Source organism: Paramisgurnus dabryanus, chromosome 15 (genome assembly GCF_030506205.2).
Source record: "Paramisgurnus dabryanus chromosome 15, PD_genome_1.1, whole genome shotgun sequence".
In the NCBI taxonomy this organism is placed as follows: domain Eukaryota; kingdom Metazoa; phylum Chordata; class Actinopteri; order Cypriniformes; family Cobitidae; genus Paramisgurnus; species Paramisgurnus dabryanus.
This window is the reverse complement of record NC_133351.1, coordinates 20280723-20299288: the sequence shown is the minus strand read 5'-3', so window position 1 is coordinate 20299288 and position 18566 is coordinate 20280723. Positions and strand designations below refer to the sequence as shown.

The window sequence follows — 18566 nt, the reverse complement described above, 5'->3', positions numbered from 1 at the left end:
TAAGGTTTAGTCCTGGTTTTAGCTAAGCCTTGTCTGTGAAACCAGGCCGTACATCTAATTTAATTTAACACCTAACTTTTCTTAAAACATAATGTTTTTTCCTCCTTTAAGCCGATGCTACATGATTGCCAAATGTTGTAATTGTATTGTTAGTTTGCAACAACGTTGTGTTGGATTACAATAATGGAACTAAACTCTGGGTGGTCTGCGAATTTAGAGTTGCACAAATAGGGCACGACCACTAGATGACAGCCTTTACTAGTTGATACGTTTGAATTGAATCGTGCTGTAAACTGCCCAACCAAGAATGTCCATATTACTACCCTGTGTACAAATGTTAAATCATTAAAACATGCAGTTTTCTGAAGAACGATCAGTTCTATGTTAACACGAAATGAGTATTGAGTATCTTCTAAATTATGCAAGTAATGGTTACATTTTATTACTTATTATAATAAAAAAACAGTGAATATGTTATACTAATGTAATGACATTTTTTAAATCAACCTGATGCTTTATTTTCTTTATTATTTCTGTATTTACAGCAAATAATTTTTGCTGTGAACATTTTACCTGTTTTAAATTGTTTACATTTGTTAAAGCATTAAATCAGTGTAAAATGTGGAGCAGTAAATAAAATTCTAATGCTATTATTTAAAAACAAACAACAACAACAACAACAACAAACAACTAGACTTTTGGTCCTAAACAGTTATTTTTTCTGAAAACACCCTTCTTCACCTCTCAGAGACAAGTTAATGAACTCATATATAATTAAACAGCATTGATTTTGTGCAGCTGTTCTGATAATTTGAAACACTTTGTGAAGCCTTTATTTCACTTACTTGCCATGTCAATGTGTGTCGTTCTACAAGGCAATCTAGAAGAAAGCCGATCGAAACCCATTGAATATAAATTATAAATTTTCGAATCATGGCTATCTTAGCCCATTATAAAAGCGTTAGTATAAAAAGACAGAAAAACTAACTTCAGAATTCACAGAACTTCTGGTTTCAGCATGATAACACCCTACATTTTTTGCTCTTTAAAGTGAAAATGTATTGATCTCAATGAAGCTATAAGAAGTCTGATGCAATTTTTTTTTTATTCCTGCTGAGTGACTTAGAAGTGTTCTCTGGAATGTTGAACCTTTTGATGAACAACAGCGATTGTGTGATTATTTGAAGCCCAAACTTTTGAAGCAAAATTAAATGATAAACGAATAGGGGGAAAAGGAGAAAATACAGGAAGATATTTGAAAAACATTTACAGTAATGTTTCTTAAATTGATTGATTTATAGAGTAGCCTAACAATTGTGAGACCCCCTCAAACTAATGCAATTTAGTCATGTCTTTTGTTCTCATGGTATCTGGATGACCCAGAGTAAACCCAAACTGACACTGGACGAACATACAAACTCCACACAGAAGGGCCCCCTGGCTCAGCTGGGGTTCAAACTGGGGATTTTATTGCTTTGAGGTAGCACAATAAATCGCAGTGAGGCAACAATGCTACCCACTGAGCAACTATAAACTGACCCATAAACAGGCTAGTCCAAGTATATACTTGTAAGGACACAGTCACAGTACACACTCTCAGAAATAAAGGGACAAAAGTTGTCACTGGGACAGTAAAAATGTACACCTTTGTACCCAAAGAGTGCATATTAGTACCTCAAAGGTACATATTGGCAGTTCAAAGATACATATTTGGACCTTTGGGACCTTTTTTAAAGGGTATCGCCCCAGTGACAGCTTTGTACCTTTATTTTTAACAGTGTGCTGATCTCAGGGCAGGGGTATCAACATCACAGAATAGTCTGCTGACCTCAGGGCAGGGGTATCAACACCACATAGACATTTTAGCAATCATCCCCTGAATATTTTCTTAAAAATATTTAAAACTATGAAATGTAAGACTTAGGGCTAGATTTCCTAATAGCTTGCGCCAGCACAAACCATAGTTTTAGCATTTTTTACGGAATTTACTAAAAACGCGCAGTGGATACTTAGCGCTGAAAAGGTGCAGGTCTAGTAATTTTTGCGACTGGCCTTATTGCATATGCATTTCTAGGAGTTTCTCTTTCAGACGCAATATTTATAATAGGAAATTCATGGATAAATGTGTTCTACTAATGTGTGCGTGTGTAATATTACTGCTATTTGCGCTTAAATGGCTGCAATTGTTGCTGATAAGAGGAGGCATCGCAGTGATCAGAGAAGGTGTGGTACAAGCCAGAGGGTTATTTAAAAATGTAACATATTATTCAGGAACATAATTATTATTCATAAATGTTGTTTGCCAAGTAGGGATGCTTAACGATTAATCGCGATTAATCTAGCAGAATAAAAGTTTTTGTTTACATCATATATGTGTGTGTGAACAGTGTATAATAACTTCGTATAAATAAATGTACACACATGCATGTATATATTTTAGAAATGTTTACATGTGTATATACATGTGTATATACATTTGTATATTTATGTATAATTTATATTATATATAAATGTAAATACTTAATATATAAATATTTTTTCTCTTAAAATTATTCATGCATGTGTGCATATTTATATATACATATTTATTATCCCCATTTACACACATATATGATGTTAAAAAAAACTTTTATTCTGCTATAGATTATTCGCGATTAATCTTTAAGCATCCCTATTGCCAGCCACGTTTTTTTTATTTGCTGGAGAAAATAAAAGAGGAGTCACTAGGAGAAGTCACACATAACAAGTGTTTTAAAACTTCTTGTAAACCTTCATTTTTGTTCTTCAGTTCTTTCTAATGTACTATGGCTTTGTTAGTTGGGATTTTACACCCTGCATTATCAGCTGCAATGTTTGTGGTGTTGAACTCAAGCGCCTCAGGCGTAGGATCACCCGCACCTGCAGGAGCATCAGTTCTGCTTATTTGTGACCCTGAACTAATTTGCGTTGCTCTTAGTAGATTATAGAAATCAGCTGTTTAACCAGTGTTATTTAATTTAGAAAATACTCTGAAAATAATATTACCACACCCATCTGCGCTTTTTGTAATTGCGCTGTCACGGTAATTAATCTGGCCCTTGGTTCTCAAAAAAAAAGAATGTATGCAAGTATTTTGCAAATATATTTTGAAATTTTAACCTTTTTAAATACAATCAAACCATAGAGACAAAAAATAAGCATCACGTAATTGACCCAGGGTTACCGGATTCAATTGCAGGATTCAATGTCTATCTTCACCATTGTGCTTTCTTGAGAGTTAAATGCAAAGACGGTATGTTTTTTCTCAGCAGCTGTTGGAAATGAATGTAATCCCACTTGCTCCATTGCTGCTCATCTCCGGGGTTCCACTGTCCTCAGGAGTTTGGTACAGCCATAAACAGAACCATCTGATTCAGCCTAGGGTGAGTTAATTAGATGAATCAGGAGTCCTGCTCGGTTGCAACAGATAACTGTGGACGCATGAAACACTGCACTCAAGAGCACCTGGAGATTGAAGAAGGTCTGTTTTTGTAGGCTTTTGTGAACAGATGTACTACCAAACATAGCAATAGCACATTGGAGATATGGAAGGATGCCTTTTTACATGTCCATATGCAATGCCATCTTCTTTCACTTGGGGTCAGCAGAGGTATGACCAATTAATTCACATAGTTTGAATCCACATCCAAACCTTCCAAACATTCTGTTTGGTATTTTACGTAATAAAGCTCACCTTTTGATATGGATGAATGTTTTGATATGCTACTAAATCAAACATAAAATACACCACTTCTAAATCATCTAATATTGTTTAGACTGCTTTAGCTGTGCCCAAAACCCTTAGCACTCAGAGCTAAAAGTGCTTAATTTATTGTTTGCAGTTGCATTTATAAACCAATATAATTCTTCATATATATTATTTGTAATTTCTTCTCAGAACTCAACTGTAACTCAAGCCTATAGTTTATTTTTAGACGTTGACCTCTGCTATGTGATTCTGTAGCAAACAGAATGATTCCTGTCCCTGGGGAGATCTGGGTAAATGTTGCTTCCTCTGAGCTGGAGATCTCTGCTTGATATTTAGCTCTCATCAGCAGATAAATAATAAAGCTCATTATCTGTTTCACGGCATAACTCAGGTGCTGGAATCTTACACAAGGTGCTTAAAAACACATTCTTTACCAGAGAAATACACTATTTTACTGCAGGAACATTATTTTACTGCAACATTTGTAGGCTATATGTAATAATATAAAAATATTCCTTTTGTTACCTTAGTGAGTTTTGTGACAAAACAGTTGAAATGTAGTTGAACTATAGCCATGATCTCTATTAATCATCCCACACAGCAAGTGCAAGCCACCAAGGATTTCTTTGTCAGATAAGATGAAAATTAAAATCTCTTTTCGCACATATATTTTGCAGGCTTTATTGTATTTCGACAGGTTTGGCTCTGCTCTCCAGCATACTGGATTTGAAATAAATCAATGCTGCATTGGCATTAGAGTGTTGGCTGTCACATTTAGATGGTATTTACAGCTACAAACTTCGAACCGTGGAGGATTTACAGTGAGAGGCCGTGTCCTTCATGCGCTTAGATTCTGAGGTGAGACAGTAACCATGCTAAAGGTGAGAAACGGTTCTGTCAAGAGACTACGGAGCCAGTAAGAATGAAGGGAATTTTTTTATTTTATTTATTAATGGATTACTAAGTGATAGGCTGGTCATACTGATCATGATGTAATTTATAAGGAATAAAACATTGTATAGACTTTCATATAGACTCGTCCTATTCACCTTATTCCGCCACGCCCCTTTTTAATTCTTCGTTCTTCCGCATTTTGTCAACCGACTTCCGCTGCTAATATGGCACAGTGCATTCGGTGGTTAGTTTGGTGGTTAGAAGATTGTTTGTAGTTCACTATAACTTTAGCGAAATGACAAATATCGCTACTGCTGTAAATGTTTTAAATTAGGAGCACGGTTAAAACTTCATACGGCCCTCGGATAGTCTTATATTGTCCCAGCAATCGTCTCGTGGTTAGACGATATGAAGCGGCCGCGGCAAGTAACCTATGGGACATATTACCTCGTCCTGTCAGGAGTTGATGGAGCAGCATTGAAAATTATTAAAAGTATGTCTACCAATATTTACACAGTGATTTCGTCTTTTTTAAAGCAAATGTGCACCTTAGCCAGTCCAATAACTATTTCGTTTTTATGTGGTACCATGATAGAATTCATTTGCAAACTTACCAACACTTATTCCTTCAAATCAGGAGACTTAAATCCTTTTAAGTGGAATCTACAAAGCTCACATATGGTTTAAGAAATTCCTTACAGATAATATCTGATCACACTGTAAAGGTTTATATAACTGCATGGCAGGTTATATCTGATCACATAGTAAATGTTTAATATAACTGCATGACATCTGATCACATTGTAAAGGTTTAATATAATTGCACAACAGATCACATTGTAAAGGTTTAATATAATTGCACAACATTTGATCACATAGTAAAGGTTTAATATAATTGCACAACATCTGATCACATTGTAAAGGTTTAATATAAATGCACAACATCTGATCACACTGTAAATGTTTAATATCACTGCATGACATCTGATCACATATGAAGGTTTAATGTAACTTTACAACCGGTAAAGCAAGACCACCCTGCAATAAATTAAGACACAGCTTTATCGGAGTCATCAGGAGCTGAACCCAAGTGTTTATCTGGAAGCTGTTGGTGTATGTACTGGTAAAGTGCTTGGCGACTGTGTAATGGATGCAATATCAACCCTGTGTAAAGCTGACAAAGATGGTTGTTTCTCAGCAGAGATATGTACATTTGTGCCAGCTCAACACATTGAAGCAGTTTCTCGGACAGGGTTTACAGGACTAGGATTTAATTATATTAGGACATTTTAGTTTTTACAAACAAACCCTACAAAAAAACAAGAGTGGGGCGCATCTTGTGACAAAACAATGGCACTCATATATGTTGAGGTATGTCAGTAAAAGGTGTTTTTAAATTATTGTAGCTCAAATATGCATTTTAGCCTGGGACCAGGATAAGCCCTGTCAGGGAAACTGCACCATTGTTTTCCCCAGTTCAGATGTAGGTTGCTTCAGGTTGAGTTGTGATTTTAAAGTGTAGTTGTGTTCAGAGATGGATTGATCCTCCCATTGTGTTTCTGCATCACAGTTTAGGAACATGTTGATTGTATCATCCTCACAGTTGTCCACAGCATCACTACACATCAATGCATCTGTGAAAATAATATAACCATAAACAGTTTTATGTTAGTATTTAAAATAAACTTGCATCATGAGACTTAATATATAAATGGCCCCCATACTTAAACAGAACAGTGTGTAAGAGACAGATGCATTAAAAAGAGACAGTAACATTAATTAAATAATACGTTGTTTAATAGGTCATTATCAATATCTGAATGAGAAATGAACTGACATTCTAGCATCTGAAATCTCAGTAACTTGTAGGAATCACGTGGGCTACTGTAAGAATGCAATGTACTATAATATCTCGTTGTACTATCGTAAATATGAAAATATAGGTGGACAATTAAAACCATTCAAATAGTTGCATTTTATAAACTAACGTTACTGCTCTTAAGTGTATTTGTAGAACGGACTTCACAAATCTAACTTTAGGCGAACGAGCACAAAGTTAGCTAAGATAGCTTACCTGAAACTGGCCACCTTTTCAACACCCGGCGTGGTTTAAAGTTACCGGAACATCGTAGTCGAACCATTACTTGGGATAAGGGTGTTCCTCAGTTGGCTTAAAATTGGTAAGAAAGAAACATAAAGGCGCTCGAGTGAGCTTTTTAAGCTTAAGTGTCGCCTTCAGTCACTGCCTCAGCTGCTCATCGTCTATGCGGCCGGAAGAACGTTGACAAAATGAGCGAAATGGCGCCGCCCTTGTTGACGTGAAAAATAAGGTGAATATGCTTATCACAAAATATGCCTTTCAAATTATTCAAAAGTTTGGATATGATTTAACAAATACTTCAATCTATTAAATATCCTAGTTTTTTTTATAAAGAACAAAGAAGCCCAGAATAAAGACTGAATGAAATACCAAGAACAGCTGGTGTGTGAATAAAATCCTTTTGTCTTTTTGACTCGGAATGAATCTCATTATTGTCTCTGATTTTGAGCTTCTCATTAAGCTTGTTTAGCCTCTGCCACATCTGAAGGGTTTTCATCCATTTCATGCCCTTTGACTATGCTGCACTTGCTGTTATTGAGATTACTTTTTTTTTTTAATATTCACAAATCAAGACTTTCTTTATTGATTTAATACCACTTATGAAATGTTACAAACCTGTGCCTAAATAAGCTTGAATGCTTATAGATGTATCTTTAACTCTTTTAGCAATGTATACGATTATTGCCAACCTTTGCTGGTTCTGTGACTTTGTTGTGGCTAAAATTGAAGACAGTCAGATGAAAAATGTGTAACTACAGTAGAAGACATCACGTTTTAATATTTTACTGACAGAATAAAGCTATTCAATGCACATGGCTTTGTTAATTTTATTCTCGGATATGTTTTTCTGATGTCATTAGGTGTTCTTCTGACGTCATAAAATGTTCTTCTGATCCCATAAGGTGTTATTCAGATGTCATAAAGCATTCTTTTGATGTCATAAGGTGTTTTTCTGATGTCATAAAATTAAAAGTAAATTTACTATTTTTTGCCATTTTATACTTGACACTCTGTTTATATTAGCACCTGTATATTAGGTCACAAATTGTTAATACTTTACTGCTGACTAAGGATGGATTATTTATTTACTTTTCATGCATTTCAAATAGCATTTTTTCTATTCAAATTATTATCGCAGATTGAATATTCGACCATTTGTGCACATAGCTAGTCCCTAGTGTTCTTCTGTTCTCATATGGTGTTATTTTGATGTCATACTGTGTTTGTGATGTCAGATGTTCTTCTGATGTCATAAGATGATTTTTTGATCTTCACCCTACATTCTATGGGTGTTTTTTGGATGTCATAAGTTGTTCTTCTGTTCTCAAATAGTGTTCTTTTAATCTCATAAGGGTTACAAATAGCTTATAGGTATTTTAACATATTTTTATAAAAAATATTAACATCTAAATAATGTAATGCATATTTTAGCATCTTCTGATCTCATAGTCTGTTTTTGTCTTCTCATATGGTGTCAATTTTCATATATACATTAAGACAAAATTAGTAAAAGGAAATGTGTGTACACTCTCAGGAAAAAAAGTAAAAAAGTTGAACATTTTTCGTCACTGTGATGGTACCTTTTAAAAATGTCCTAATATATACCATTTGGGTACAGATAAGGTACCAGCGTTTACCTTAGATGTACCAATATGTACCTATTATGTACAAAATTGTACTTTTTGAAAAGGTTCCACCCCTGTGACAACTTCTGTACCTTTTTTCTGAGAGTGTACAGTGCAAAGACCCTGAGACTGTGCTTATATTTCAGTCACACTTTTTCTAAGAATTAGTTATTAGAACGTTCTGACTCTCCAAGGAGGGCAGAATTCATTGAAATCTCTTGCATGATCTGCTTGATTAATTGTTATGAGAGGCAGCAGATGTATGAAAACCCCATATTCATTCTTCTGGGCAAATTGGGTTTATTTTTAGATTAGACAGCTGCTGGGACAAAATCAAAGCCACAGAAGTGTCAGCTCCAACTGACACGCATTGACAGTTTTTAATGAGAGTGAGAGCTGACATTGTATAGGTCAGTATTTTTTAATCAATGGTTGATAGTGGAGATTAAAATATTACAAGTATAGTATTGTTGAATACAAGCTTTACAGTATTGAGAATTCAGTCTGATCTTTCAGGTCCATGGATGGCTTAGAGAAGGCTAGTTATATTAACCTTGAAATTCTTTGCCAATGACTTAATTAAACGGGCAGTGTTCGAATCTTAGACGATGAATGGTCAGACTGGAGTGTTATGTACAGTAACATCAATAGAACACAACCCTTCTGTGTCCTACCTGAGGTGACGCTAATCGATTTACTCCTACAACATCCCTTTGTGGATAAATAATTTGATCTTACAAAAATCAATTGTCACGATACATTAAACTGGAAATTATTCATATATCTTACTGCTGAAGATGGTGTTTAAATGTGTTTTTATAGGAAAAGAAGTAATTATTCTATTAATTATTTGCATTATTTGAGGTGCCCTCTTTTTCCTTGGGAAAATAATACATGACTAAGCAGAAATAGATAAAACAAGGTGCCTGCAGGAGTTACATCAGCTATAAATGTAGCCAGGAGGCAGCCATGATGTCTGAGCTGTTGTCAGATAGATGTTCCCAGGAGAACCATGATGAATTCAGTCAACATTTCAGTTCCAGTCATTTTATCTCTGTTGTTTAGACCCAAGGGGTCAGTCAGTCTGCTTTAGTTCTACATCAGTAGTACCCGCATATAATCAGTGGTAATCTGCATCTGTTACCCAAAAGTATCCCAATGGAGGTAGGAAAGAACAGATAAAAAACAACACATACTTTAGTGATATAAAAAGCTGAAAAATGACTTGGCTTTAGTTGTTTGTACATACATAGCTTTGTACTTGTACTTGCGTAGCTTTGCAATGGGGTGTCAATCATTAGATAGGGGTGTCATTGTGATAATTGTCTTAAAGCAACACCAAAGAGTTTTGGCTCTTTGCTCCCCCTACAGGTTAGAAGCGTAATTGTCCATTACCCACTGTCATAAATACTGAGGCATAGTTGGCTCTGATTGGATTGTAGGTCTGCCGTAAAGCAAGTTTTTGTAGTATTCACTCGGACTACAGGACCCCTACCCGACGGTGGGAAACTTCTTTAGTGCGGTTTTGGCCGATAGAGGGCTGCAAAGCGAATGTGAAAGTGCTGTTCACCCTGTTTTGAGTGGATGAACGACTGAAACTGTTTTGGAAGCGTTATTTTAAGATGAAAAAACTCTTTGGTGTTGCTTTAAGACACATTCGGAATATGTTGAATGTTATTCTCTACGTGTTTCCCTTTCAAAATGTAGTGCTTATAGTTTTAATGCTTTCGATTTTAAGGAAGAAAGCAATAAATGTTTAGCAAAGATTCTGTCTAGCCTGCAGCTGTCCTTTGGTAATTCTCTTTAGGACGGTTTAGATTTATCCAGGACTAGGCCTTAGTTATTTTAGGACATTTAAGTAGTTTTTACAAACAAACCTTACAAAAAACTATACTGGTGTGCATCTTGAGACAAAACAATGGCACTGATATATGTTAAAATGTCAGTACAAGGTGTTTTGAAATTAAAGCAGCTCAAACACGTATTTTAGTCTGGGACTAGGATAAGCCCTGTCCAGGAAACTGCCCCTACAACTTTTAACCTTACATTTTACTAACAGGTTTATATTTCATTTTTGTTAATCTTTAGCGATAAATCATTTTTATCATACAATACCTGCAACTCACTTCATTTTGGTTGAAAATCCCATGTGGGCATTGTAAAGGCAGCAGGTTGTTAAAAATAAGCCCCTTCAGTGTGATACTGTACAAAACCCTGCGCTTCACATTGGGTTCTTATTTTGCTACAACATCCTCCTGCCTGTAAATTTACTGCTTATTACTAAGCTATCTTTCTCATAAGCAAGGTAAGGAACATTAAATATTGATTTGAAATATTTTATTTGTTATTTTTAATGAAAGCACACATTCTGCAAGCTGTTTACTTTTTGATAAGTAGGGATACACAGAATGTTTGGCAACTGAAATTATTCCTGCCGAAAATAGCAAAAAAACTAATTTTCGATGTTTGGTCGAACAGGTGAAAAAGCTGCCGAGGGGCAACCTTCCGATCTCTCTGATGAAGCCAATATGGAAGTGACTAAAACTGCATTTCATCAACGGACTACTCCATTCCTTTAGACCCCCCATTAAAAAATGGCCAACTTTACAACAGAAAATAATATGTTTACAGCCTGGTACAAAAAGCTATTTTGGAAAATAGCTAATTTTGCCCTTCATGACAACTGTGAGGGGGGTTAATTTTTTTGGTAACTCATCCATTTAAATTCCATTACCTATTTTCGGTTATTCGCGAGTGACGTGCTGCCAAGATGGCAACGACAGGCTCTGCCACACTGTAAAAAACTTTGCTGCCTTAAATTTTTTTGTTTAATCAACTCAGATTTACAAGTCATGTCAACAGAAATTAGTTTTCACAACTTATAGTTGAGAAAAGTCAACTTAAATTTATAAGTTATAACAAACTTACCTGTAGTTATAACAACTCATCTCTAGTCAAGATAATTAATAGTAAGTTGAAATGACTTGTAAATCCGAGTTGATTCAACAAAAAATTTTAAGGCAGCAAACATCTATTGGCTTCAAAAAAGCTCTTCACAAACCTATGGGTGACGTCACAGACACTACGTCCATATTTTTTTTACAGTCTATGAGTGCTGCATAAGCGTTGTTGCAAGACTCTTAAGGCAGAATAATGCATAGGTTATTTGCATTTTGTGCGGTAAATGAAGATCAGATTAATATCTGTTTAACAAGTCAAATAGCTTTGTTATCAGAGAAGTGACCAGGCCCTATAATATCTGCTGGAATGTTAAAAAAATGTTAATTGTTAAAAAATGTGAAATAAAATATATTTAAAAGTAAATTCTGAAAATCCAACTTGTGCAATGGTGAGAATAATAGGAAAAATAAGAAAATAAAAAACATGTTTGATTGTTTGTTCTTCGGCTGAGTGTTTCATTTTATTCGACCTCAGCCAATAATTTTTCCTTTTGGTGCATCCTTAACCACTATTTGATTTAATTATTTGTAAATATAATGTCTTTTATGTTATAAAAAAATGAGGTATATAAAACTGTAGCTCACAAAATGATTTGCAGCATCCGGGTTACCGTGTGTTATTAGTTTCAGGAGGTTGTTATCTCGGAATAACATACCTTGGAATGTCGCAACTGGCCAATCAGAATCAAGCATTTTAGATTGCCGTGTAATAATTACAAATAAAATGCTTTCTTTATTATTTACTGATAAATTATTGTCTGGATTTAGTGTATGTGAATGTACTTTGGTCAGACATAATTCTATTCTATTCTATTCTATTCTATTCTATTCTATTCTATTCTATTCTATTCTATTCTATTCTATTCAGAACGAAAGCCATGGCTTTGAGATGATTGTTAGAGATGGGTATTTCACGCTTTACGCCCTAGCATCTGTCACAGATGTCTCATGTATCACATTTAGAAGTGATTATTGCAGAACATATGAGTTCATTTCATGAGAATGAATCAACTTTTAAATCTGCTATTAGTGGATAATTGGGGTATTAACATTCAGGAAAGCATATGTTGCATTTGCTCTTGCACAATGTCTTCATATTCTCTACAATTAGCAAGTAATCACATGATAGCTTTGTTTTATATCAAGACTCAACAATGGCACGAAAGAAGTGTTTTTTTGGATGTAAGGAGAAGTAAGCCAGCATTATGAAAACAATGGGTATAGTTTGTTTATCTGGTGTAGCATCAGTAGAGTTTTGCCATTGAAAAGTCTCAAACGGGTCATGAGTTGCATGTGGTAAGTAAGACTTTTGTGTTATGTTGGAAATTCACACGTAAGTGCATATAATGTAAATGGCACAAACATGTAGTGAATTATGAGTTATCCAGTGTTGTATACAGTGTTGCCTGGTTCGTGACTCGCTCAAACCGATAAAACTAAAGACTCTTCGGAGATATGAAGGATGTAATACTACTCTATAGGTACTTAAGATTATCATCAGAAATGCAGAAATAGCGTGTGTTATGGGAGCTTTAACATTTAAATGTCTGCGTTTGTCAAATTATTTTTTTGAAAAGTGACTGAGAGTGCATTAGAAAGTATACATTTATTAGTTCTGTGTTCCTGTGAATCAAAACTATGACCTTTGTGCTGCTAGCAAAATTCTTTACCAGTTAAACTACAGTAACTATTGCATGCAGCAGTAAAAAAACATACCAAGAAAATATTGATTCAGAAGTGATAAGTCATCTTTAGGGACAGACCATCAACATTTTTTTTGTTAGTCTGCTGTGAGGTATTGAGATGTCTTTGGTTCATTCTGACCCAATGAATTATGATACTGGTCTCAACAATTGCCAACCTTTGCAATTATGATAGAAATGGTGGCGAAATGGGATAAAATATACTTGCTGAAAGCAAATGTATAGCTAGATGTTTATGTAGACTAGCCTGTCAGTCATCATTGTGTCATCCTCTGATGTGATCTTGTGTCCTTTGGGGTGCACAATAAAGTTCATAACTTTTATATTTGTATTTACTTGACGCAATACAGCAATGCAGTGCTGGTTTATTCATTAAACAAAGATGTTTTGTTCTCAGTCAGTGAATGTGTCATAATGCATTTAAGGTCAATGAAATATGAATCAGCAGAATAAGTCTATTGAAGAACAAAACACCACCTGGCAGATCTGTCATCCAAGGAAGTGCTGAGACAGTAAATACAGCCAATAACAGCGGGACAGTGAGTTGCATACATAAACACAGTGTTTACAGACATCTCTAATATACTAAGCTATGGTTCTACAATGCTGGTGTTGACTGTAAATACTGCAAATTACTGAAATTTTTCAGTGAATGTAATATTTAGAGGTTACACATTTTCTCACAAAGATAAAGCTTTGACTTAGACATATCTCAGAGTCTTCTTAAAGCTTGAATCAGTGCAGATGCTCCCCATACGCAAAGTATGCAAGCTGTGTAGGGCCCCAAAGCTCTAGGGGGGCCCCTTAACCTTAATTTAATGTGGCACTGTACAGACCGATTGGCGTGTGACATCAATGTGCGAGAGCAATTCAAAACCATGACAAACCAGGCACAGGATTTATTACAAACACTCCAGTCCAAACCTCCAGATTCAATATAAGTCTAATGTGCTTTGTTTGAAATGCCACATGATAAAATACACCTGAATAATTAAAACCTTTCATACGTCTTTTTAAGAAATAAACTCATTTAGTCTTGTTACTCCTGTCAGCATTTTAAAACAATCATTACTCTAAAGTTTGCATATTAAGAGAATTATTTGTTTATTTTGGTATGTGTAATTAACTATGGTGTATGTCGATCATGCTTTAGTTTTGCTAGCAGAGTGAATTTGGAAAATCTTTTTAGCTGTGCTAAAGTTTTTCTGACAGCTTTTTTCCCCCCTATTTTTTTTTATTGTTTCCTTGATGTTCTACATCTATTAAAAAATGTATTTGACAGTGGACCTTGTAATCTAAATACCAATGTAACAGATTAAGGGCTTTTTAGAAAATAATGTTATAATTAGGAAGTATTCTGATGGGTAGCCTTCTATAATGTCTGACAAAAATATTCAGCTATAGTACAACGTATGCTTTTAGTTAACATTTTGTTTATAGCTACATTTATGAATGGGTTTTTAGGAGTGCCTGACAGGGCCCCCCTCAAGGTTTTGCTTAGGGCCGCCAGAAGTAAAGGCTCGGCTCTGGCTTGAATTGATTTACCACTGCGTAAAACCCTGTATGTTGTGACATGCCTTTATTATACATTGTGTGATTTATTTTCCGTTATGCTAAACCATTAAGAGACTGTCATGAATATGTCGAGCAGGTTCTGCTGAATGCAGCGGGATGGAAGAACAGTGTTTCCTGTCATCAGACAGCCCATTAACTAAAGATCTGAATGAGATGGAGAAATCAGCAGATTTCTTAACCAGACAGCAAGAAACACACATCTATCTTTATTACTCCTTCACACTATGTAATTTGCTGGACTAATGAGTCGATGTACAAACAAGCAAATAAACAAATACTGTTTGTAAAAGCCCAAATACTATCATTAACAATTTTTGTGAATGTACAAATAAATGCACTAATTGCATGGATTAAGGTTAACAACTGGAGTAAATGTGTGACCCCAAAGCTATTTTATGTGACTTATTGTTTTATATAATATCATCCTACTACATACCGTAAAGTACATTCTGTGAAAATAAAACCTCGCTATCTTTATTATTGACAGAGTAAGGCCATGAACTTAAAGTGAAAGCAAAGAGTGATCCCAATTTCATAATTAGATTGAGAATTTAAATTGGACAGGCAGGGTCACAGTTTGTTTAAGATGCTTCTCTTTAAATTTTACACAAAGTGAAGAATTAAAACAAGTGATGTTCTATTATTGTCATTAAGTTAGAATTTAAAATGATAAAATTTCTGTGGATAGCACATCGTTTTTAATTTTTCTCAGGTGAAGAATCTGAGATAGAGATCGTCTAGCACCAACAAAAGAGGTGCCATTTATTGTCTTGGTGAAGCTTTTAAAGGATGGTGTTTGGATAATTGTTTAAACATATTAGTGTTGGCAATGACTTATTTACTTTGATGAGACAGAGATTTCAATCACCCGAGACAACCATTAGATGAGCCCAAAGCGACTGATGAGACAATTCTGCATCATAAATTATTTTTCCAGTCACTTACAACAGAAATAGTTCAGTTGGAAGGCCATTAAAGTAATTTGCACTGGAATCTAAAATACAGCTATTATAGCCTGGATTTGTTTAATTTAGACACAGATAATCATCTGGTCGGTTCACACGGTCCACTGAGCAAATCCAATCATCCTGACACCATTCATTTGGCTTCCCTTTGTGGTCTTTGTCCATTCTGGTCTGATGGTGTTAAAAAACGATAAGACTGAGTACATGTGAAATAAAGCCAGTGTGAGGTGCTTAAGCAAAGACATTTACGAGCGTTTGGAACAGTTCATATAAGCACCTTCTGTAACACTTACAACAAATCTGGCCTTTAATGGATTATATAAGAAACAATTATAATCTGTAGATCCATCATGTTCTGTCTGTATACATTCATGATCTATTTTTTTGAAAATGATACTTTATAATTGATCAAGCTTTTATAATTAAAGCTTGTCTGTGCTCCTACTAGCTCAGTAGTTGAGCATTGCGCTAGCAACACAAAAGGTCATGGGTTCGAACCCAGGAAACACACACTCAAAAACACATACAAAAATGCTGGATTGTTTTCAACATGTTGGATTATAAAAAATGACAAACCCAGCCTGTGGGTTAAAGAATCCCAGAAAATGTTTATTTTTAACCCAACAATCGATTAAAACAACCCAGCATAGAATAAATTACAACCCAATGGGTTGACTCCTTTTGACCCAAAGCTGGGTTGAAATAACGCAGAATTTTTTTAGGGTGTACTGATAAAAATGTACAGATTGTAATGCACTGTAAGTTGTTTTGGATTGCGTATGTCTTTTTGTTATTGAAGTATGGACTTTACATCTACAAAAGGAGATTAAACAGAAATTATGATATAGATGTTATATAATTTGTTGACATTGTCTTTGTGATTCATGCTAAATAAAATGGTTGCAAAAATTTAAGTATCTTGCTTGTCTCGAATGTTTTGAACATTCAACTGGCTGCTGAATCTTTTGCCTTAGAAATGTTAGTAAATACATTTTTCCCCCTAGTTTCTGTAATTAGGTTATTTTATAAAATCTTCCATCCACAAAAACATTTATTTGACTAATATTAACATATCAAACTGTTTGACATGTTTATTTTTAGCAAGCATTTGTGTGATGTAATTGTTTTCATCTGAATCACAGTGGTTAAGACAGATAGATTTGTTGATGGTGGAATAGAGGTTTTATTGAAGCATCAGCAATTGGATTCCAAATAAAGGCAACAAAACAAGTCACAAACTAATAAAAAGTTCAGTAAAACACCCTGCAGGACTTTTAAAAACAAAAGGATTACTGGCAAAGTAATTGGTATTGAAAAGTGTCACAGGAACCTTTATGAGCAACTGATTCAATTAGCACTTTAAAAACCTCACAGCATACTTGTTTATTAGAGCTTTTCCTCTGGCAATTAAATTCTCCCTTTGCTTAGTTTTCGTAAAAAACAAAAACAAAAAAATTCAAGTATTACTTATTTTTTCTGCTGTATTTTCTAATTATTATATTTTTACACTGTTGATTTGATCATAGATAACGTGTGCTGTTTGTATGCAACTTTATGGAACATATTTGCTTATTATTTTCATAAATAAGAAAATAAAGCCACTACAATGTATTGGCATCACGTGAACTTAAATGTTTTAAAGGTTTAAAATGCATTTTTTCTATATTAATACAGTCACTTTTGAGTTCTTGGTCTCTTAAACAACCAGAGTATTGCAAATGAATTAAGCAATACATAGTGAACATCAGTAATCAGGTCAGGTCCACACATCACAATGTTTCCTTTACTGAACAGAGCTGGCATGATGAAATGGACTCATAATGTATTCTGGCACTTTTTGCACAACTCTTCACCCAAAATATACCGAGACCCAAGAGGCACAATCTATTTGACTGAAATGGTGCAATAAACAACCTGTGTAATTTCACAAACTAGCAGGGTGTCTTCATGCTGTGATGATGGAGTGGCTCTTTCAGCAGTCATACATCATTTCCAACTGATCAGACTGTGTGTGTCATCATCAGATGTGTGATCAGATTTGTCTATGTGTTAAGACCAGCAATAGATGTCTGTGTAGATGCCAGGAAATTTTGTTATAGAAATAGCATTTACAGTGCTTTAACAAAGGTCTGGATTTAAAATGACAGTCGAGCAATTGAGACACATAATGTCTCTTTCTTTCTTCTCTCTTCTCCTTCCAAGTCCAAATGCTTTTGTTTTCCGTACTGCACTTGCCATGACTTTATTATAGTTGTGATCTTTAATTAAAAAAAAAACAAATAATGAATGGTTGTCACTTTCTATTCTTGTGTGAAGAGAGTAATTGAACTGGGCAGGAAGAATAACTATCATTGCCAAGCTCAAACTAATGGATATTCATAGCATATTAAGGTGCAGCAAATCAGGCCAAGTAACCTTTAGTCTAATGTTTCTCCTTGCTGTTTTTAGCGACTAAATGTTTTGTCATCACACATGTTTTAGTAGGACCTTACACAAGTTTTTCAAAAACGTTTTTGTAGATTTGGACTAGCCTTAAACCTATATCACGATGGCAACTTCTACAGTTCCCAAAGTGAGTCTGTAACTGAGAAAGGCAAGGACAGTTTCTTGGTTCAGGTGCCAGTGGGATAAATGATTCATGAGCATCTGTCCTTGTTGGCACTAGGATCTTTCACAGCTGTGTTTGAACATCGTTTATTGTTGCTTTTTTCAGTGTTACACACACAGCTTGCATTGCTGAACAGGACTATATATATTTATATGGCAATCAAAAAGGATGGAGCTCCCATCTGACCTGTTTGAACTTTTTTCCATCTTGCCCACTTGTAATTAACGATGTGAGAGACAGACCTGCTCTTAATTCTGAAGTTATATGAATATTTTACAGCACTGCGACTACAATGTGAAAGATGTCATTGATCTTTGTAACACATTTACAGAAGGAAAAACAAAGTGATTCGTCTTAGGGTGGCAATAAGTGCTATATAGAGTTTATTTAGCTTACAAAGTTCCAACA

At 34.9% G+C, this 18566-nt stretch overlaps 1 long non-coding RNA gene across 1 annotated transcript; it reads right to left on the bottom strand.

Annotated features, from left to right (window-relative positions):
- Positions 1-5570: 5570 nt before the first annotated feature.
- Positions 5571-6952, bottom strand: LOC135733028 (uncharacterized). Its single transcript, XR_010526864.1, has 2 exons — positions 6696-6952; positions 5571-6255 (listed from the first exon to the last, which is right to left on the bottom strand). It is a non-coding gene; the product is annotated as an uncharacterized lncRNA (long non-coding RNA).
- Positions 6953-18566: the final 11614 nt, after the last annotated feature.